Source organism: Anas acuta, chromosome 2 (genome assembly GCF_963932015.1).
Source record: "Anas acuta chromosome 2, bAnaAcu1.1, whole genome shotgun sequence".
NCBI lineage: Eukaryota > Metazoa > Chordata > Aves > Anseriformes > Anatidae > Anas > Anas acuta.
In genome coordinates this window covers 154,260,063-154,283,617 of record NC_088980.1, presented here as the reverse complement: position 1 = coordinate 154,283,617, position 23,555 = coordinate 154,260,063, and the positions used below count along the sequence as shown (strand labels likewise).

General features: G+C 43.4%; 1 protein-coding gene and 1 long non-coding RNA gene across 3 annotated transcripts in view; both read left to right on the top strand.

The window, feature by feature from the left end:
- The first annotated feature begins 1,575 nt into the window (after positions 1–1,575).
- Positions 1,576–4,453, top strand: LOC137851863 (uncharacterized). The gene is made up of 3 exons (XR_011093550.1): positions 1,576–1,859; positions 2,166–2,428; positions 2,598–4,453. It is a non-coding gene; the product is annotated as an uncharacterized lncRNA (long non-coding RNA).
- Positions 4,454–14,666: 10,213 nt separating this feature from the next.
- PTK2 (protein tyrosine kinase 2) overlaps positions 14,667–23,555 on the top strand; it is a 195,132-nt gene continuing 186,243 nt past the window's right edge. For both annotated transcript variants that reach the window (XM_068672732.1, XM_068672731.1), the window contains exon 1: positions 14,667–14,886. The gene's annotated coding sequence lies outside the window, so the exon portion shown is untranslated. The remainder of the gene's footprint in view (positions 14,887–23,555) is intronic.

Genomic DNA, 23,555 nt, shown 5'->3' with positions numbered 1-23,555 from the left:
CGGCTTCGATGAGTATAAAACCAGCAAGAGCAGGGTGACTGAATGGGAGAGGAATGGTGCTGGGTTTCAGTAGGCTGAGATAAATGATAAACGCAAAGCATGCAGGTGAACTGTGCGTGCTTTTTATTACAGCTTTAATACGGTACGGCTGGCAACTGAGGGTAAAATATGCTCAAAAATGCTTATTCATTTTGATCTAGCAGTGACCTTTTAGCATGGACCCCTGCAGAGGTGACAAAGCTGGTTGTGGTCTTCTGGAAAAAGGATGAAGGAAAAGGCACTTCAAGATCACAGAAAATCAAGGTTCAGCCATGGGGAAACATATTTTCATCCTGTATACCACCAGACGTGATGAGCTAGTCATTTTGATACCTTCCCATGTGTGACCTCAAGGTGTGATGTGTTTCATTGACTCTGCCACGAAGACTCGTCCATCACCTGCAGTGAGAGAACGATGTGGTATCTCTTTTAGGGATGGCAACAGAGAGAGGAAATGATGCTTACCCATTCCTGCAGTGATTTGGCTATTTATCATAGAACCATAGAGTCATAGGATCATAAAATCATAGAATATCCCAAGTTGGAAAGGACCCACAAAGTCCAACTCCTGACTCCACACGGGACTACCTAAAAATTACACCCATCTACCAATCTGGGACAGAATTTACGACAGCTGAGAAGTGATAGGATGCGAGGAAACTGTCTCAAGTTGCAACCAGGAAGGTTTAGATTGGATATTAGAAATAATTTCTTCACGGAGAGTGGTCAAGTGCTGGAACAGGGAAGTGGTGGAGCCCTGGAGGTATTTAAGAGATGTGTGGACATGGCACCAAAGTTTAGTGATGGGACTTGGTTGGTCAGGTTGATGGTTGGTCTTGAAGATCTTTTTTGACCTAGTTGATTCTGTAATTCAATAATTTTGTTTTGGTAGCTCTTCGAGTGCCACCAGAAGGCAGCTAAAAGAGTCCTGGCGGAACCAGCAGTGTCTGAGGCACCCTACTGATGGTTTTACCTCACACTTAGTGCTACTGTGCAACTCCCAGTGTGAATAGATGGATGGTGGGAAGGAGTATGGGTTTATACTTCTCTCTCCACAGCTTAGGCTTTTGGATTTGCCTTTTTGAAAAGTTTTTCAACTCATAGGTTTTTAACTTCTAGCCAGAGTTTTCACGTTGCCTCTGAGGCAGAGTAGTTTCACTTCAGGTATTGAAGCTACGCATTCCTCTTTTCAGGTCTCTAGGGGCATGAGGTGTTTCTGCTTCCAGAAATGTGTCTAGCATGTCAAAATGGAAAGATCTTTGCATTTTCATTTTTAAAAAGGTGGTGGGAAGCTTTCCAGACTGAAGTACTCTGTGATCTGAATATGCACTTCCCAAGGTAGGAGCCTAGCAGAGCTTTACATAGGACCAGAGCTTTATAGGAACATACATGAAAGATGGAGAGGAGGAACATCGCCCCTTTAAAGCTAATTGCTGCCTGCATTACAGTTGTGACAGCCTGACGTTTTACAGCTCGTTTCTCTTAACAGCTGATAAATGGTTTGGTTTTATGTGCTATTCCTTCTCTCCAGAAGTTCACTTGCATCAACAAGAATAAGATCAACGTTCCCCGAGCGCAGCTGCAGCAAGGCAGCTGGCTGCTATCGATCCTATTAAATGTACCTCTCCTGCTTCTCTTCCAGCTTTGCCAGGACACATTTTCTGACCTTAATCCTGATGTTTTCCCTGTTGAGGTGCCACCTGACTCAATGGTAGACAGAATACTTCTTACCTTAGCTATCCGCTTAGCTCAGTCTATAACGTGCTTTGAGCTCTTCAGATGAAACACCACAGAAGTGCAGGTGTTATTGAAACACACAGGTGGGTAAAGCAGCCTTTCTGGAAAGGACTCTCACGTTCTCAACTGTCCTTGGCACATTCTGGACACTTAGGGCTGAACGTTTTCATTTAGACACAGAGCGATGGGTCAGGAATGAGAATGTTCCTTTATTTTATTAGAAACAGGTATTTCCATTTCACTCTGATTACGAGGTAAATTAATAAAGTTTTGTTTGTTTGTTTTCCTGCCTTCTTCAATTAATATGCATGGTTTTGAGTTTTTATCTAGAAACTTTTAACTATATTTAAGAAAACTCTGATGGTTTGTTTGTTTTTTTTTTGAGCCAGGTGAACTCCACAGCCCAGTTCCCAATGCAGCCCCAAAACAGCTTTACTGGTTACAGCAGCATGGGGCTGGAGTGAAAAGCAGAGGACGATCATAATTTGAGTATTGCCATTGAAGATTCAGCATCTTAAAAGCAAAGCACAAAGGATTCTGTCTATCATCAGGGAAACAGCAAGCCTGAGAAGTCAGAGGATGCTCAATTTGTCTGCCACGGTGAATGATCCCTGGCTGCTATGCAAGGAAGCGCAAAGCAGCGATGTGCATGGTTTGTAAAATCCCTTCCTTTATTTATTTCTTTTTGAGGGTGCACAGCTTTGTAGGAGGGTGTTGGAGGACTTTATAGGGGAAAGGGAGATAAACCCATAGAACTGTTTGTAAAGTCCCCAGGGAGTGGTTTTTGGAGCGAACAAACCTAAACACAGTTTTTATTTCAGAGGGAAGCATCTGACCGAATCCCAAGGACAGCTGGGACTGAACTAATGTTTATGCACTGCGGATGCTCAAGGGAAAGGACCCAAAAGTGAATGGGGAGCCGAGTCATTTAGGAGGGTGGAGGCACCTTAAAGGGAAAGAGAGGAACTGGTTGCCAAGAAACTACCTTGGGAAAAAAGCAAACACAAACAACTCCATGGATAAACGGAGGGTGGAGGCTGAAGGCTGAAAGGAGGCTTCTGACTCGTGGCTAGCTTACTGTACACCCTAGGACTGGGAAGTTAACTGTTTTGTGGTTGAATTCGGCCAATTCAGGATGAGGCTCACACCACAAGGTGGATGGGGCTGACTCACGAGCTTCCTTTCAGAACCGACCTCCTCTGTGGGATGGTCCTAATCGATGCGGTGCCATCCTTTCCTCAGCACAGGTCCCCAGGTCTGAGTATTTCCCTTTACAGGAATAATAGTAAATATTAAATAATAGCACTGATGTAATAAATAAATAAAAATAAGATAAAATAAAATAATAAAACCACATAAAATATGCTTTTAGAATAAAACCATAAGATAAAGGGCTTGCTCCCCAGTTGGGATGGACAGGGCCGGTTCTCACTTCTGCGGCCACATTATAGGAACGAAGGATTTGATTCAGGTCAAATTAATGACCAAAAAAGGGCTTGATTTCTTTTTGGACCAGGAGTATCATTAGCTCCTTCCTTATTCTGCTCTTCCAAAATACTTACTGCTGAACAAGAGAGGAAAAAGGATGAATCACTGCAAATATTTGGCCGGTTTAGCAGTAGTAAAAGCCTCTCTCCTATAGCAATCTCTTCCTCTGTGGGCTCACTTCAGCTTATTTTAGCTCAGGAATGAATGTATCAAGCATGTCTCTTGAAATTCAAGAGATAAATACTTTAATTTAGAATGAAAGGGCAAAATAATGAAGGAGTCTTGGTCTACGTACCTAAAAATAAACATGACCAAGTCTTGTTTTCAGGGCATCGAATAGTCCACAGGTGACTTTCCTGCAATTCTAGTATTTGACACTACAGCTGCAGCGTAAGAAAGACAACAGAAACCAAATGGACTGTGAAACAGTCCTCATTTATTGTCGAAAATAGTCTAGTATTTGTATTATTTTTACTGAGGGAACATTGTTTGGCACAGTAGCTTAAAATAACACTGCCATTGCTAATGAATTTGTTCTTTTAATTTGTGTTTCCTGTGGAGGATTGCTCAGGCAGAGATTGGAGGGATGCAGGGACTGCATCCTTCCCCACAAAAAACAGGGCTGCAAACTTTCTTATAACTTCTGCTAGAAATAAATGGAAAAGACTCCAACTCTTCACCAGCTCTAGAGAAAAGATATTCTTTCATCTGCAAGGAAATCGGAAATAAAATTTAAATTCCTTACATTCTATTGACAACTTTCGTATATTTTATATAAATTTAGTATTTGTGTCTTTTCCACAGGCACAGTGCCACTGGTTTCAGACAGTTCAGTGGTTAAGTGGCTCATATCAAAGAAAGCCTCCTAAGATAGTAATTCCAGGTACAAAACAATGGAAGTTACCTTTTTTTGTAATAGAAGATATTACGGAAAGGTTAAAGAAATGTTTTAAAACTTTACAATTCACAACGAGAATTCCAGTGGTAAGACTTGAAGATAAAAATATTTGATATCAACAACAATCATGAAAAATCGATGAATTTATGTTAATGTCAAAAATATTTGATATTAACAAAATATTTTATATCAACAACAATATCAACTATTGTACAATTAATAACTGATTTTATTAAAATATAAAGTTTTGTAAAAGAAGAGAACTAATTTATACCAAAGTCCAGCAGTACTTAAAAGACACGAGCATGTTTTACGGGGCTATGATAAAAAAAGCTGCCAACAGTCTTCAGAAAAAAAATCATAATAATAAAATGACTTTGGAAATAATGTAAAGAATCTATAAGGTTGGTCCCAGCTATATAAATAACATTGCTAAGTAAAACTGTGCGAGGCTTGGCTAACTGAAAATGGAACTGGAAGCTGGGAACCCTGAAGGGACTTTTGGTAAGTTATTTCTCCTTTTCTATTTATAATTTCTGGATTGTATTAATTCTCTACAGTACACACACGCATTTTGCAGAGCTTCGAGGTTGGTCTGAAGGCTGCTGCAGTCAACTGGAGATTTTCTGCTGATCTTGGGGTAGCCTCCCAACTGGGAGATGCCGAGCACTGCGCACCTTCACCCCGCAACTGCAGCAGCCAGAGCATCGCTGTGGCAGATCAACGCAGGGCAGGCAGAGCAGATGTGACAGCACACGTACTGCCTTTGGACCTTCTGGGGTTTCACCCCTTCGGATGACTCTGCTTATGGATTTGGGAGAGGATCCTAAAATATAGGTATTAATTTCCCTTACTTTTATCTTCTGTAGTTAGCTGATGCTCTAAGCACTCAAGAAGGTCCATAAAGATTTCATCAGTAAGGTCAGAGCGTGACTCAGGTGACTGCAGACATATCATTCAAGGTAAGATGATGCACATTGTCCCCTTCTTTGACTTGATTTTCTTGATTTGACTTTATAGATGCCTCGCTCAGATCAGTTCTGCTGCATCTTTTGGGAAGGCGTTTTGGAAGTGTTGCATCCTGCAAAGAAACGGGCCTGTTTGCTCCCCACGAGGATGGAGAGGAGGGAAATGAAAAAGGCTCAGAGCCATGCAAAGCTTCCATTATCTGGAAGAAATGCTGCAAACAACCTAAAGTTTCTTTGTTTGGCTACCCAGATATTTCAACTGGTGGTTCTGCAGCTGCTTCAGAGCTTCTGAGCTGGTCGCTGTAATACCTTGATGTGCTCAATGAGATCTATTTTTTTTTTTCTTACTAAATCATAATAATGACCAAAAGCAGAAATATTCCCAAAATACCATATGCTTCTCAGAAGATTTACATATGACGTTCAACACATAACTTAAGGAAAATAACATTTTCTGCAAATATTAAGATGTTCATTGCCATCTGGCTAGAAGCAATGAATTTTATTTCCATTCCTGACCTCAATACCTGTGAGTTTCTGTTTTCAGACAAATTGCAGGTCTCCCTTCCCTACAGCAAAGGGGAACCACTAAGTACCTCTAAAGACAATTTGTTTTTTAAGCATGAAATCTCTCAAACATCTTAACTGCCTTTATTTTTTTCCTACATTCCGGACACGTCCCTGATTTAAATCACAGCAAAAGACAGCATTGGGGGAACTAATAACAGGAGCTTGAAAAATCCCTACACTTTGGCACCTGCTTGGTACATAATTAACACCAACAAATAAAAAAGGCCGACAGAGGAGCTGATCTAGCAACATCAAAAGAAACCAGTAAGGAAACATTTGCTCCTCCGTTACACACAACCCCACTCCATCCCTGGAACTGTAGAAGTTTTTTTCTAAGCTACAGATAAGAGGGTTGGGAAAACAACTATACATAAAAAGAGAAGAAAGCCTAGCTTATACATGTGATCTTGAATGTTCAGACAGCTTCATCTTCCTAGCTGTGACACCCAGTGTCTTTCCTAGCTAAGGAATTACTACGCCTAATTTACAGACTGGAATTGGGGGCATCAAAACCCTAAATGACATTAAATCCTATGGGAAGCTGATAGCAGAAAAAAAAAAAAAAAAAAAGCCTAACATTGCTTGTCCTTCTAACTTGTGAACTCATAAGTAATACTCTTACAAAGTTCATAGTGATGTGTAAAAAATACATTTTTAAATAAATAAGAAGGAATAATCCACAGCTGATTTATGAGGCCATTTTCTCCCCTGCATACCAAAACGGCCAGATAACTTTCTAGAGAGGCAGGCGTCCATAAGAAAGACATGTTTGGCTCTTGGAGAAAGAGAAAGCCATAACTGAGTACATTTGCTGTCGTTTTTTGTCTCTTGCTGTTTCTGAAGCAGCCTTTACTCGAAGCAATATTCTGTTTCCAAGCTAGATAGTCACACTTTTAAACTGGTTCAATAAAAATTAAAACCATTCAACTCTTTCTCGTGTAGAGAAACATTTTCAAGATCAAATTTCTATTTAAAGATGTGTTATAGGTGTTTCAGCTGCCATCAAGTTGCTTTTCTATAGCTTTGAGTGATTTGCAACAATGTGAGATTGCCACAAAGGGCATGAATCTTTGTGCAGTCTTTCTGCTACAGCAATTGGTTTCAGAATAAAGGAACCTGAGAGAAATATTTGTGTTTTCCAGTGCTTGCCATGTCAAATCAAAATGGCACACAACCTCAGGATATAGAAGAACATAACTGTTAAAGAACGTGATCTATTCTTCAGGAGTTACTGAGATGAGTTGGGTTGGAAGGGACCTACAAAGCACAAACTCACTCTGTATGTGCCATAATCAACTAATTTAGTCCCCCAAAGCAAAGCACGCTGCTTTAAGTCTAGCCAAAGGTTTTCTCTCTTCCTTATTTTGATGCAATGCTTTTCCTACCAAGTGCAGAAACTCAGGTGTAGCATTGCAGTAGTCAGATATTAAGGCACTTCACAGAACATCCTGAAAATAGGCAGAGATGTTGAGTCTGTGCTGAGAAAACCCGTAGGTAGAACTAAGAGTGTCTGGTGGCAAAAAAGACACTGTAGAAAATCTCTCTTCATCGATATACTGCAAGTACCTACACTCCAGTGAACGTCAGTCAGCACCGAAGGGACACAGAATAAAATATGCGTGAGTTGGACAATCCTGCAAAGAAAGTATTTTCTGATTTTCTGATGCATCACCATCTTGTAAACATACCTGCTATGATAATTAACTCCACATTTTATCTGTTGCGGAGGCCCCATTCAAAGACTTTGTGCATGAGTGGTATCCTTCTTCTTCAGTGTCCTAAATGATAGTAAATTATCATTTTGTAATTAGGCAACTGAAGAGCATGGACCTGAAATCAAGAAAATCAGTCTTTTTTTTTTTTTTTTTAATTCTATTTTTATTTCAGCTTTCAAAGCAGTACAGGATGAAAAAATTAGAGGAACAACAGAAGCCTTCTACCTAGATACGCTCCTTCAGGCTGACTTAAACTTATGAGGTCATTTATTCAGCAGTTCCCAAATAATGACTTCATTCAGACAGCAGGGACTCCCGATGCAGCCATCGGAGAATAAATTCATGCAGGTCAGCAATATCCCGACTATAACTTAAAGTAATTGTTTTTTAACAAGAGGAAAATGTAATGCAGGGGGATCGTCTCTGAATATGGGATCAGGAGACTTGCCCCACCCCAGAACTAAGTGCTAGAAGGTGTCTCCTTCACCACTGCAATGCAGCTGTCAAAGCCAAAGACACCTTTGGACCAGCAGAGCAACTGCAGCCCCTAGCCATCAGTCTGCTGTGGGAGTGCAGAGAAAGAATAAAATTTCCATTGCCACAGCTTTAGGGAGGATGGGGAGAACCCTGAAACTCAGAGGAAAGGAACAAGCACCAGGCCTGTACACCATTCCTAAAATCCAAACCAAAATGGCATCAAAGTCGTCACGATTCTGGGACAGACCTCACGATGACTGGTCACATTGCCACGACTCTCAGAAGTCCATCTACCTAAAATTAAAAATCAGGTTGGTAACAAAGCTGGGGATACTACAACTGAATAAACAGAGTGGAAAATAAGGGAGGTATTAAAAGAATCAATACTCACAACAATTCAAAATCATTCACTGAATATGAGGCTGGCCAGCAAAGACCATCAACATCCAAAAAAAAAGTTTTTCGACTTAATGTATTTCCCTCTGTTTGAAAATAAATCTACAGAAAATTATTCTCAGATGTCTAAAATGTTGTTTAAACAACAGCGAGGATTGCAGAAAGGAGAGTGTTTTTGTTTTCCCATTTGCTCAAATCCTGAGAAGTAAATAAAAGAAAAAAAAAAGGACAACTTTTCTCAAAGGTGGTCATCTAGACTGGACCACCATAGGTGTCCAGAAGTAATATTAGCTAATCTTATCAGAAACAGATAAGGCTTAAGTAAGTCTTAAAATAAGGAAGTCAAACTATTCCTCGGCAGCCACCCCTGACTTCCTTGCTGGCTGGACGGCTGTCCCACGGGCCCGGTGTCGCTCTGGCAATCAGGAGGATTAGATCTATACATCCACATCTGACTGCCAGAAGTGTGCTGAAATTTGCATTAAGTACAAGAACTCCTTTGATCAAAACATGGCATACATTTTACACATCAAGGGGCTCTACAGGAGAAGTGTAAGCTTACCAAAGCAGCTGCAGGGATTTGAGGAGGGATTTGACAGAGAACAGAGCGATGACATTGCTGTCACAGTTTCTGCAGAAGGCTGACTCGATCTGATTAATAACAAAGAAGCAGGACTGCATGAGGACAAAATAAAAAAAAAATGAGATGTTTTAAGACCAGTTTGACAACTACAAACATCAGGCTTGTGGGCTGGTTGGAACTGGAAGGCTGTATCTTTACTGGGAAAGCCACCAAGTGCACTCCTGGAAAGCAAACTCAGTTGCTCTGACCCCAACTATCCCAAAAGCACTCACTCTTCCATCCCCCTTCTCTTCCAGGTCTGTCTGAGAAAAGCGTGCAACATAGTTAAAGGCATCAAAATGGTAGAAAAATGTTTTTTGTTTCTTTGTTTGTTTGTTTCCCATTGGGAAATCTAGGAGATTATTATTGTGCTTCTAATTAAGACATTAACATTTGCTTTGGAGGTTGTAGTTAATAACGGCAACTCATCAAGAGGGTCCCCCAGCCACTAATTAGTTTTTTCCACAACCAATTTTCAACCTGAATTTTCCCTTCGTATTCCTGTGTAGTTACGTCAATTTCCCTTGGAATTTTCCTTAAGAATTTCTTTGTGTTTCTTTATTGTTATTATTTTTAATAATTCAGAAAATATTTTATATATTTTATATTATTTTAATATTATTTATATATTTAATATATATTTTAAAATAATATTATTTTAAATAAATCAGAAATACTTCTTTTGGTGCCTTTCCATTCAGTTTATAGTCTAGACACTGTCCAGAGATGCTAATATAATGTTTTGCTTATTTTTTTTAATTAGGGGAGAAGCCAAAGATGTGCATTTTGTCATTACCAACATTTTGGTGCCTTATTTAACCAATGTCAGAGTACTGAGTAGACACCCTGTATACACAGTTGAAGACTTCTTCATCTAGGGTTGATTCAAAGGATTTTAAAAAGCATTTTTTCCTCTTATGATGAAAGATGTGACTGTGTATTTTGTGAAATATTTAACGTCTTGCCATTTTCTCCTTTTTTCTAAATCCTCCTGCATTTCATTGTCACAGCTTGAATTAGCCCTGCAGTTCAGAGCTACCTGTCTCTCACCAGCCTGATCACTCTGGTTGTTTTGATGAATATTTACCATCCTGCAGGAAAGCTGAAGACGCCTGACTGCAGCTGTGCTCCAAAACACCGGAAAGGACTGGGTCTTTTTAAAGCTATTACCCCAGCTCCGTCGTTCAATAAAAGACAATACATGCTACACTATAATGAAGTTTCCTATCTTTTTGTTTATACCAGTTCAGCACAGGTTTAATAACTGCTGTAAATTGAATGAGATAATGGCGTGGACTAGACAAATAATAACATTAGTATTCAACTGAATGCCTTACCTCAATATTAATTGTTCAATAATGACTTACAGAGGACAATCTCATTTCCATCTACCAACAATCTCTGTGGAGACAAAGCTGGCAAGCAAATTATTTTATTTTTCTGTACAAATTTTCAAGAAATAGAAGAAAATAAGAATCTTAGAAGCCCAAGGTGCAAGTCGTATCTCATAAAAGGTTATCTGTGTACAGATTTAGGCTCATTACCTAAGCTCTCCAGCAGTCAGTTGAGAAAAATAGATCCAATCAGAAAGGGATTCATTGTTTTCTCAGTAGGTAGGATGGGTGAACTTCTGAAGTGCCTGTCTTTCTGAAATGCAATTATTAGTTTGGATGAGAATATGGAGTTAGAGGGGGTAAAAAGGCAACTACAAACAGGAAAAATCTGAAAATTAATGCCTTATTGTCCATACAGAAACCATGACCATCATCCTAATGTGTGATGAATTTCTGCTGACGCTTTTATTCTGGGTTAACTGTTTAACTTGTCATTGGATTTAAAATTGAACATAGCTCCCCTCTCCCAGCTGAGAGCTTCAGTCAACAACTTTTATGGAACTTCCTCTACAATTGAATAAAAATTGCATTCAGTAAGGTGAGAGAGATTTCCCATCAAGTGTTTTATCAAAATAGGCATGTTGCTGAATGCTTCTGTTTTAATATTTTGCTGATGGACAAAGCAATGAGAAGCCAACAAAAAGTAATTTCACTAGGATATAAAACAACCACTTTTCAGGAATTGGTAGAGGCCATCAATTTGATATCCGTGCCTGACAATTACGGTGGCTTTCTACAGCAGGGTTGATAAGAGAAGAGCAACTGATGGGATAGTGCAAAGCATTTGACAGCATCCCACACGATATCCTTGTCACTAAATTGGAGGGACAGGGATATGATGGACGGACCACTCAGGTAATGAATTGCCTGGGTGCTCACACTCAAAGAGTTGTGGTCAGTGGCTCGATGTTCACGTGGAGATCAGTAATGAGAGATGTCCCCCTCTACTCTGCTCTTGTGAGAGCTTGCTTGGAGTACTGCATCCATAAAATGGGCAGAATTGGTATGCTGATGCTTCCCAGAGAATCTGCGGAAGATGAAGTTATAAATATTCAGGAATAGTCATCATTTATTAGAGCAAAGATGTTTGAAAAGCTACCTGAAACAAGAATGTTTATTAAACCTGTGTATCAAAACAGTAGGATGTACTATGTGTCATAGGAAGTGCATATTGTTACTGCCTTACATGCTAAAGATACAGCTCTGGAGAGGAGCTATTTGCTTTCAGGCCTGTTTAGACAGTGAACACTGCGTGAATGTGGCAACTCAAATACTGTCTCAACTTACCACTGTAAAAAATGGCAATAACAATATCCTCTTCACAAGTTTGTTCGGAGGTTAGTGCACTATGATGTCTTTGGATGAAGGCTGAGACAAAAGGAAACAATAATTGGGATCAAATGTTTGGATGGGTCATTTAGTGCAATTCCCTGTTATCACTGGTAAAAATATCATAAAAATTTATGAAGATACATTTTCCCTTTCCAGTAATGCACCTCCACTCCCTTCCCTGCCTATTACACAAAATATGCTTCTGTTTTTACTCATGCACTTCCTTCCATTTTTACTATCCCAGTCCCCAAGAGCATTCAATTTTTCCTGTGTGTTACTGTGAACATCCTCTTTATTGATGTCTCCCAACTTTCTGTCATCAGTAATTTTAATTAGTGCATTTCTACCTTTTTTTTGGCAAGAGCATCAATAGTGATCCTCAGACCAATAATTATAAAATAACTGAAATCATTCTTCCTTCCTTCCTTCCTTCTTTCATTTCTGCATAGTGGTCCAACTTTGGCTGAAAGGGTAGAGAGTATCAGCTATCCTGTCTAGCCTACAGCCTGCTGGGCCAAGGACTCCCAGGAGACTGGCAGATTCATGTACAAACCCCATAAGCTAAGGAAGTCACTGCGTCTCCCATTTTTTTGGCAGCCTATCTAATGGCCCAGTTCTTCTATAAAAGGTTGATGGTAATGCTGCACCTGTGTTTAAAAGTTTCTAGGACTTATTTTTATACAGCGCTCAGTGCATTTCTATCGTGTTTATCCCTGGAAGTCTTTAAAAGACGTTTAGATGTAGAGCTTAGGGATATGGTTTAGTGGGGACTGTTAACGTTAGGTCAGAGGTTGGACTCGATGATCTTGAGGTCTCTTCCAACCTAGAAATAGAAATTCTGTGATTCTGTGTTCAGACCTTACCTGATAGATTGACTCCCATAGGGGCTTGGGACATTTTAGTTGGGATTCACCTGATTTGAAGTAGCTATTTACAATCTAGGCATCTATTTGTTTAGCATGGCTCCCTTGTTTCCTTATAGTACCTGGAAAGCTAATCAACCCGGTCAGTGAGGTTTAGAGCATGACTTGTCTTGCCCTAAAGTAAACTACCGATGTTTGATCTGATGAGTCAGCCTAAATTCCATTAACTGCATCGACCGGTGCTCCATCGATGACAAAGAAAACCCAGCCAACTAGCTCAGCTGTAGATACACACTCCCACTGAAGCATCCTACCTTCGATTTCCAGCCACAGGGGCAACTTTCACAGAGGTGAGAGCTCGGGACCTGCTCAAGCTGGGTCTGCCTGGGCTTCTCAGGCTCAACTGCCACTAAAGGTGAGAGATATAATAAGGATTTTTAAAGTGGCTGCTTCAAACTTCAGTTGTTGAATATATGCAATGACTGACAAGCACGCAAACACTGTGGCCATGCTTAAGTATCTCCTTGAAAAAGAATATTCTGTCTTGATGAGTCATCAGGGCACTTAAAATGATTAGAGGACTGGAGCACCTGTTGTACAAGGACAGGCTGAGAGAACTGGGCCTGGTTAGCCTGGAAAAGAGAAGACTGAGGGAAGACCTCCTCAATGTGTATAAATATCTGAGGGGATGGTATCAAGAGGCTGGAGCTGGTCTCCTTTCAGTTGTGCCCAGTGAGATGATGAGAGGATAATGAGAGGTAATACCAAGCCCAACCATCAGCCAACACTAAACCATGTCCCTAAGCGCCACATCCATGCAACCCTTAAATACCTCCAGGGGTGGGGACTCCACCACTTCCCTGTGCAGCCTGTCCCTGTGCCTAACCACCCTTTGCATGAAGAAATTCTTCCCGATATCTAATCTAAACTTCCTCTGGCACAATCTGAGGCAGTTTCCTTGTGCCCTTTCACTTGTCACCTGAGAAAAGAGACTGACACCCAGCTGGCTACAACCCCCTCTCAGGTAGTTGTAGAGAGCAATGAGGTTAGGGCTACAAAGATGGTGAAGGGCCTAGAAGGGAAGATGTATGAGGAGTGGCTGAGGTCCCTTGGCTTGTTCAGCCTGGAAAAGAGAAGGCTGAAAGGAAACCTCATGGCGGTGTACAGCTTCCTCATGAGGAGGAGCAGAGGGGCAGGCGCCGATCTCTTCTCTTTACGGGCAAGTGATAGGACCCTTGGGAATGGTGTCAAGCTGCGACAGGGGAGGTTCAGGCTGGATATTAGGAAAAGGTTCTTCACCAAAAGGGTTGTCACACACTTAACAGGCTCCCCAGGGACATAGTCACAACACCAAGCCTGTCAAGAGTTTAAGAAGCATTTGGACTGTGCTCTAAGTCATATGGTCTGAATTTTTGGGTAGACCTGTGTGGAACCAGGAGCTGGACTCGATGATCCTTTTGGGTCCTTTCCTGTTTGGGATATTCTATGAGGTCTCCCTTCACCCTCCTTTTCTCCAAACTAAACCCGGGTTCCCTCATTTCATGGCTTCTAGCTCCTTCACCAGCTTCATGCCTTTCCTGTGTACACGCTCCAGCATCACGCTGCCCAGGGAAGTGGTGGAGTCACCATCCCTGGAAGTCTTTAAAAGATGTTTAGATGTAGAGCTTAGGGATATGGTTTAGTGGGGACTGTTAGTGTTAGGTCAGAGGTTGGACTCGATGATCTTGAGGTCTCTTCCAACCTAGAAATTCTGTGATTCTGTGATCTTTCAGTAAAACAAACACAGACGCACTGAGAACACCAGCTGAGCACGCAGAGCTACCCCTACCACTCAGGATGGAGGACACAGGATTAAACCTCTATTCTCCCCACCTCACCCCTTTATTTTTCCCCCCAACCCTGTGTGCACCTGGGGGGCTAGCAGCAACCACTAACCCCCCAGACCCCCCCCAGGAGGGGGCTGCCTCCATAGAGGCGCTTGCGCGGGCGAGGCGGGGCTCTCCCCTTACAGGGGGGCGAGAGGGGAGGCAACCGGACCCTTTTTTCTCCCTTTTTTTCCCTTCCCTTTCCCCTCCCCTCCTTCCCCGCGGCCATGTTAGTGCGGGGAGGGAGAGGGCAGCGGCGCATCCCATGGTGCAGCGCGCCGGGAGGGCGGGGGAGAGGCCTTGGGGTGGCCGGGGCAGGGGGAGAGGCAGGCAGCGGGTGGGGGGGGCAGGAGGGAGGAGGCTGCCGCCCGCCCCGCCGCGCAGAGCCACCGACAGCGGGGCCGGCAGGGCGATTTCACGGCTTTTTCTTCTTCTTCCTCCTCCTCTTCTTCTTCCTCCCCGCCTACTCGCTCGCCGCCCCTCCTCCGGGCCAGCTGGCCGGAGGCGGCTGCCCGCAGCGCGGTGAGTGCTGGAGGCTTGGGGAGGGAGGTTGGGTGGAGGGGGGGGGACCGCAAGCATAAGGGGCCAGGCGGCCTGAACTTACATAACGGGCCCTTGGGGGGGGGGTGAGGAAGAGGAGGGAGGGGGAGGAAGGAGGAGATAACCCCCCTTTTCCCTCCCCTTCTTGCCGCGCAGGGGGCGGCAGCGGCACCGGGGGGGGAGGGGGGGGAAATGGAGACCCCCCCCTTTGGGGCGCCCATATCCACCCGTGGGGCGCCCATACCCGTCTATGGGGCACCTACACACCCTTTAGGGTCCCCCCAGACCCCTAGGGGGACCCCCACATCCCCAGACCCCCCCACACAGCTCCGGGAGCCCATAGCGGGGGGCTGCGGGCGAAGCCGCTTCCCTGCCCCGCTGGGCGGCGTGGAAGGGAAAAAGGGGCAAGGGGGAGAGGGGAGCTGCTGCATCGCCCTTCCTTCCTTCTCCTTCCCTCCTCCTCCTCCTCGTCTCCTGCTTCTTCTCCTCGCCCCCTGCCCCTTTTCCTCGCCCCCTTCCCTCCCTCCGTCGCCCAGGGCCGGTCCCGGCGGATGCTGCGGGACGCGGGGCCGGGCGGAGCGGGGCCGGTCCCTAAAGTAAACAAAGGGGAAGGGAAGGGAAAAGAAAGGGGAAAAATAGGAAGGGAGGAGGACGAGGAAGAGGAGGGGGTGGTGGCCCCTTGGCCGCCCGGATCCCCCCTTCGTCCCCACAAGGCGTGCTGGGGGAGCCCTGGTCGGAGAATGGGGGGGGAGCGTGGAGGTTTCTTTCTTCGCTTTTTTTTTTTTGTCTTTTGGGTTTGGTGCTTTTTGTTCCTTGCCTGCACCCTCTGGAGAGCAGGGTTAGGTCCAGGGAGAAGCGGTGGCTGCCCCCTGGTCCTGCACAAGGGGTAGGATTTGGGGCAGGGAGCGGGGAGCACCCCTCAGCCTTGCCTTGGGGGTCCGCCACACGCGTTGCGGCGGAGCCTTTGTGGCTCTCGGCGAAACTGGATTTCTTCCTTTTATTTTCCCTTTTGGTAAACCCGATTCTGCGCTACACCAGCCATTGACTTCTGCAGCTGTAACCGAGTGTCTCTGCTCCGTTCCCGGGTCCCCTTTTGGGACGCACGCCGCACAAAGCCCGTTCTCATCCATTCTCCCAAACTTCCTTTACTCAGATGATGCTGTTTTGGAGCAGGGGGTTTGTCTATTTGATTTTTTTCCCCCCTTTCTTCTCTTTCTGGCTGAAAGACTGCAGTTCACCGTGTTGCTCCTGTGTCCGCTGACTCGCCCTCGGTCTCGTCCAAGTGCCCTGGAAGCCGAGCGTGTCCCGCAGGCCCCGGCACCGCGGTCAGGCTGCTGCAGTGTCAGCCTCCAGCTCCGTTTTTGGCTGTTCGATGAGAATAATAGCGGTGCGGTAACACTGGCACCAAACAAAAAGTTCCCTTGAAGGGAGAAACGCTTGGGGATCCCTGCTGAAGTAAATGGGAGAAGTGGGATTTAATGGGCTAGCTTGAAAGCGGTGTTGCGATGCACCTTAAAAATACAGATTATTTTAGTCTTTGGCTGTTTCAAACTTTTTTTTTCCTTTTTTATTGTGCTAAGTGGAAAAGTCCCGCATTCCTTGCAGCTAATCTGCCTTCAGCATCTCTGATTTTATGAAACCTGGGGTAAGGTCAAGAGCACAGCTGGACGGGAGCCAGCAAATCCGGTTACGTAGCCATCGAGAACAGTGTGTTATCTTATTGGTGTTGGCCCTGTCCAAATTTCCACCGCTTCCTTTCTCCACCCATCTCCTTTTTTGTTACCTCCAAAATCGGGCTGTTACCCTGCCACATCTCTGTTTGAGGACACCCTTGTCCCCGCAGTGGGATTTGTGGGATGAGGGCTACAGCCTTTGGATTTCTTAAAGCAGGGTTTGTAGCAGAGAGTTTGTAAAGAATTTGTACGTGTACATTTGAGGCTGGAGCTCATGGAATAAATTCAGTGGAGGTAAAATCTGGGGTATTATAAACAAAAAAAAAAAAAAGGAGGGAGGATGCACTTGGCTAGCTGCTGGAAAACATTTTATCTCACAGGACCGTAAACTCTTATGGCTATTGAAAAAGAGGAAAATGGTCCAGAAACTAACCTGCCTTGTACATTTAAAACCTGTTTTTTATAGATTGGTGTTGAGCTCAGATTGATGCTTGTGTTGGTTGACCTTTTATCTTTGGGGAAGGTTGAAGTGTACGCATAAAAGGAAGATGGCATCGTGCTTGTTTGTCAGAAGCTCTAAACTCTTCAGCTTTGGTTATTATTAAAAGTGTTACACGTGTGGAGGTGACATGGCAAAGGTAGTGTTGGTACTGGAGTACTTCATCCAGAAATCAACATTAGAATAGCGCTTTCGAGTGTGGAATTGGCTGAAATAGCCTCAAAAAACTGGTTTAGATTCTAGATATCGAGCGTAGTGATGCAACCCGGCTTCAAAGTAGTTGCTTGTTGTCGAAAGGGCTTTTTAAATATAATGGTTTACCACACGATGACTAACGCTTGAAAGGGGGAAACCTTGGTTTTGTGAATTCCACCCAGCTCTCAGATGTGGGGGGTGATGATAGGCACGAAAAGAGGAGGAGTTCTTGGAAATGCAGTAGTGAGCCAGGTGGGTTTGATGGCTTAGCAGATTATTTTCTGTTTTGGATCCATAAATGTATTTTTTTTTTTTATGAAGAGGGAAAATCCAGAAACTGAGCATCTCTGGGAAACGAGAAGTTATTTCGTGCTGTTTGCATAACAAGATGCATTTTCTCCCCCTCGCAGTCACTGCAGTGCATAGCAGCACTGCCTGTAGGATGCTCCAACGCTCATGATGATAACAGCTTGTTCCCATCCTTCCTCTGCCTCGGGATTTGTGGAAAAGTCTCTTTCACTATGACAAAGAGCTTTCTGTGCTCTCCAAGTGTGGTTTTGCAGCAACCCCATGTGCTTTATGTTCCTAAATCCCCGTGTATGCGTTCACCTCTGGGTTTTTGGCAGTACCTGCAGTGGTGTTTAAAAAAAAGTAATGTTTTGCAGAATACTGGTAATGTATACATTCAAATGTTGTCTGGTTTTCATTTTGCATCATTTCTTGTCTTAATTAGAACATCTGCAGCCTTAAACATGATATAGGTGGTTGTGCACAGTGCCTCCAAGTTACTGTGTTCAGGATAAATGTCAGTAAATCACTAAAAGGTGTTTAACAAGGGTACTGTGAACTCATTTTCCTTTTCTTTTGTGCTCCAACTGGAATGCTAGTATTGAAATCTGGGGGTTTTATTTGCTTCTTACCAGTAAGCTTAGGATTTTTCCTTTCAGACAGCTTTCAATGAATGTGCAAGTGTGTGACTGATACCTGCCTCCATCACGTGAGGTTCCCAGCCTAAATCCATTTTACCTCTCATCTCATGCGAGTGTAGCTCTAATATTTTGAGCACCACTGCTGGGTAACTTGCAAACACAGACATATTGACTGAATTTCTTGAAAAGGTTTCAATTAGAGGCCGGGATATAATAACTGCAACAAATTCTTGCTGTATCGTTTCCATCTCTTGGATGGAGTGACAGTAGAAATGATGTAAGAACGCTCTAAAGTTTTAAATGTATTTATTTAGCACTCGAACTTCAGTGATTCTTGTCTCCCTGAATGGTGACTTCCGTAGGATCGACATTTTGCTTTAAAATTGTCTGAAAAAAGCAGAACTAAATGCATGTTAGTGTAGGATTGGAGCTTGTAAATTGCTGGCTCTTTCAGGTGAGTCTCTTGGTGTGTGTAGGGCTGACATTTAGGAACCTCTCATGGCCGGTGTGTTGCAGCACAGTACTCAAACACTGGTTTATCGTGTCTGTTAGAAAGATGGGAAGGTGGAAGAACGAGAAACTCGGCTGAGAACGTGATAATGGATAGCTGGCTTTAAGTAGCCTTTTAACGTAGGAGGGGGAGAGCTGCTGTGGATCTGAGCAGACAGCTTTCTGAAAGCTGTCTGTTCCTGTCACGTTTTCCCTCTTCAGGCAGTGGCTGATGGCTAATCAGATGAACTGCTGAAGCAAGTGTTTATTTAGGAACTGAGCATCTTTAAGACCTCAGGTTTGTACTGCAGGCTTAAACTTTCCTTTTTCCTCTCCTTTTCCTTCGTAAGTTTGTGGTATTTCTACCATGAAGGCTTCCTAAGGTGGTTTGCTGGTTGCTCAGCATTTAGGGTTCCTGATGCTCTACGTCTTGCTTCCAGCGTGGCTTTTGAGTAGGTCTTTGCAAATAGAAAGTGATTTTGTATTTAAAATAAATAAATACAAATCAGATGGCTTGGTTTGGTTTCCTCCACTTGTATTAGAGCAGCCCCAAGGGGCGGTTTGATTACCCCAGAGGGTTGTGCTGCGAGGTGTGTGAGCTACTAAAACCTGCAAGGGGAGGTGTTGAAAGCTTCTTCAGAGGGATGTGTTGGTGGATGGAGGGAGATGATGCTGGAAACCACGTATATGGAAGAAATAATGTCTGAGCATAGTCGGAGGTGGGATGAGAGCCACTGAAACTCACCCTGCTGGCTGACAGTCCTCGAAATTTGGAGATGCACAAGGAAGAAATGGGAGAACAGTCTCTGAAATCTGGTTTGTAAGGTTTGTTAGCAGTGTTTGTCGAGTAAAAAATCAAAATGGAAGAGGTAAATAAAAGCAGAAGGCTTTGTTAGAGAGCCTCTCATCATTGTTTGTACCCATGATTAACGCTGATACATTGAAGTCTTCTTCAGATCCGCAGCAGCCCACAGCTGAACTGATTAAAAAAAACCCTTTCCTCTATCAGATTTCCTTTGTACCCTATGACTTCAAGACTTTTTTTCCCCTCTAACACTGTGCATTGGGTTACCTGAGTGTCTTTTCTTGTGCTCGGCACAGGAAGGGCATGAAGGATGCATCCAAATAATTGTGCAGATTCCTCCTGCACCGAAGCTTTGCTGCTTTTTTCCTTTGGCTGGGAAGGGGGACAGGCAAGCTCGGGACCGTTTTGTTTTGCTGCAGGACTCCAACTTCATACAGTGTCATACAGGTCAGATTAGAGCTTTATCCTTTCTATTAATCTCGACCCTTTTTCCCCCCGTTGGAACTGTAATTCAACTCATTTTACAACCCTGGGCTAATTTCCTTCCTTTTAATCAGAAGAGCATGAGCACAAGGTGTGCATCGGTTGTCCAGGAGACAGCACTGGCAGCTCACACGTTCTTTGCCCTGCTCTCATGGTTGGTAAGTTGATCGAGCAGTACATTAGGAGGCATTAATGTGTAGGGGAGCATCCTTGAAGTGCTGCCCGTCTCGTTTCCATCCCAGATCGTAGAGGTTGGTGTGACAGAGCCAGAGCTGCTGGGAATGGTGAGGAAGAGGTCGGAGGGCTCAGCTGCCTGGTAGCTGCTCCTGCTTCCTGCTGCCATCCTGTTATTTTTATTTTTATTGTTTACCCTCGCATGAAAACGTGCAATTCCTGCTTTTGTTTTAATCTGTTTTGGGGGAGGGGAGCAGCGGCAGACCTCGTCAGGCTATTAAATGCCTTTGGAAGGCAGGGATCACTTTTCTTTTTGTCCCGTTAAAGTTCCTGGGAAGGATTTGAACCAGCAGATGGGATTTTTGTTTGTTTTGTTTTGTTGTTTTTTTTCTTTTTTGAGTGTAGGAAGGAGGAGCTCCTGCTCTTTCCTGTCGTCTTGCTGCTCGGATAGCGAATAATTTGATTGCAGGGGAGTAGCAGAAGTCTAATCTAGCAAAAGCTCCAAATGAGCCCAATGATTTATTTTGTGGATTTGAATGCATCTCCTTAACCAGGGACCGAGCTTCCTTCCTGCCTCTTTCTTAATGCTGCAGAGAGTTCACTGCTGTAAGCCACGGGACGTACAGCAGCCAGCAAGGTTCATCTACACTTCACATTTTATTTGCTGGAGATGCCTCAATGAACAGGTTCCAGACAAAATTAGTGAAGTACAGAAGGTACAGTACCAGACTTCTCATAAATCCCCATGCCTGATGATCTTTAAAAGAGAATTTCTTCTTACTGACCTCAGACAACTTCTTAATTTCTGTGAAATGCAGAGTGAAAGCATATAGTCTAGTCCCATTCTCATATTTTTACATAGGTGTGTGTTCGTGGTTTCCTTCTTTGTCCCTTTGTGGGCTGGTTTAGGGCACTGGTGCCTGCTTTTTCTCCAGTAAAGGTTAAGTACATAAAGGGGAAAAATGAAGTTAGTGTTTTAAAGGAGCACAGTTCCTTTTCATTCCTCTTCAGCTCACCAAGCTGCCTCCCAACTTTTTATTTCTCCTGTTTCTAAGACGCTTTTCTTCAGGCAGAAATGCCTTTTGCTCGGGGCTGAACGCTCTCGTGGTCCTTTTATGCCCGCTTTTATTTCAGGTTTTAGCAGTCTCCTTCATTCCGTTTGCTGTTCCTCACTGAAGCTCCGTTGTAGCAGCAGCTGCTGAAGGCAGGGATATTTCTTCACGGTCGATCTGATGATCTAGGCAGTGGTGTACAAAAACGTCTGCAACAGGTACCTCCAGAGCTGCTTGAACATACTCCGTGTAGAGATTTAAACTCAGTACATGTTTTGTTTTGCTTTAGCCCTTATCTCCCTTTCCTCGTGCCCTCCCCTGGCCAGTTCCAGAACGTGAGCGAGGTGTTCTTGTGTTCTTGCCAGTGCTTGCTAAGGCTCCTGATAGCGCTGCTTTTGCTAACCACTGGTGGAAGGAGATAGCAAGCACTGATAAAACCACAGCACTAAAAGTCAGGAGGTGAGATTTTTTTTTTCTCTGCCTCTTCTCTGGCTTATTTTTTTTTCTTCTGATGTTGGCTAAACGGATTGAATTTCTGTGCTGTTGTTTGTTCCTGTTTAAAATAAGGGTGCTGCTATGCTCAGGCTCCGTCTACTGGCATATAAACTCATGGTGATTCTGGAGTGCTTTCTGTAAGAGGGGTCGAAGTACCCCTCACCATGAATTTGGGTGAAAGCTGGTCAGTTAAGGTGCTCTTACTGCTTGGCAAGAGCCCTGACATGGCCCTCTCAATAAATTCACATTTGTCAGTGTATTTGTTAACCTTCCACAATGCCTGACTTAGAACCACTTTGTGTTTTATTTAACAAATACGAACAAAAGCAGGTTGATATTACATATATGGGGAGAAAAAAAAAGACAACACAAGTTGGAGGGCTTTAATCTCAAAGCTCTATATTAACTTTTTAAACTGGATTTTTCTATTGCTAGCTTTCAGCCAGGAAGCCTTTGCGTGCTGACATGTAAGTTTCTGTTGCTCTCAGTAAAGTTTTTTTGTTTTTTTTTCCCAAATATTACAAGTCATAGTTTCTGTTCTCACCCTTCTGTTAACAGCACCATTACAGGAATGTTGTTAATGGAGAAGTAACTCTGATTTTTATCAGTTCTCATTTTCTACATCAGGCTTAAGCACCATATCCTAGAGGTTTCTAGATCCCAGTTGGTTTATGAACCATCTTTTCATTTTCATTTTAGTTTATAAAAATCAGGAAGCTGGCTGTTTTCTCTACTTGTTTTGGTGCCTCTCTCCTCCTCTTAGTGCATTCTGAATTTTGTTGTTCAAGTGTCCACTTCAAGCATGCTTTTTGAGTTCTGCAAAAGCCAAGTGAGCCTGGATGTGTGTTAGTTCTCAGTTTATCACCTTTTTTTGTAGCGTGGCAAAGACAGACGTGCTCTCCTGTGATGTCTCAAGGGCCGAACACTTGGAATAATCAACCAGCCAAATCCAATATTGGTGGGATTGAGGGAAAATGCTTTGTTCATTTGGGGCATTGTGCAGCAAGAAAGGGTTTTCCTCCCTTTTGGATGCCTTCAGTAGCTGACCAGGTAGCTGAAGTGTAAGAGGTATAAAAATGGAACAAAATAAGGTGTTGATGCTTTCTCTCCTTGTATTCTAAAGGTATTCCCGTGCATTAGCTTTGGAATAGATTAGGGAGCAGGCTCTTGTCACTGATGGTATCGAAGAACAAACTGGCACCTATCAGAAAGGAGATGCCATTTATCCCTACCTCAGGAGCAGCAGGTTGATGTGACACGCTCAAGTCCCTGATTTTGGTGACAGTAATAGGTAAAGAACATGGGGTTTGTTACTTCCATGTTTATGCTTGTGGTCAATGTAGTTGACAGTAACCCCAGCAACTCGTAGCTTTCTCTGAGCTCTTTAGCAAGTCTTCTCCTGCCACTTTGCAGCTTTGGGATAGAATTGTTGGAGCAAAGCATCTTGTGTTTTCTTTGTGTAGTGCTGTTTCAGAACTCAGAAGAAGGAGAAAAGATCCCTTCCATAAATGAAATGGTCGTGCTTTTCTGTAAATGCGCGTGTCACCTGGATATGGCTGGAAAAACAGAACTGCAAACTGATTACTGACCCCACAACAATCAGCTTACTTTGGTTGTACCTTTACAAATTCCTGGAAAGTGCAAGCACCAGGCTGCTAAACCGCAGGAGCAATCAGTAGAATGCTCTTGGACAATTTCTCTCATTCTTTTTGGTATTGTGCTTTATTTAATGAGTAAATTTTATTGCATACTAATAAACTGAGTCTTTATTTCAGAAGAGTAGTCTGGAAACCATGAACACTTCATCTTTCACTCCTTAATGCGATGGCTTGCATTTTGAAGTCGCACCAGTAGGCT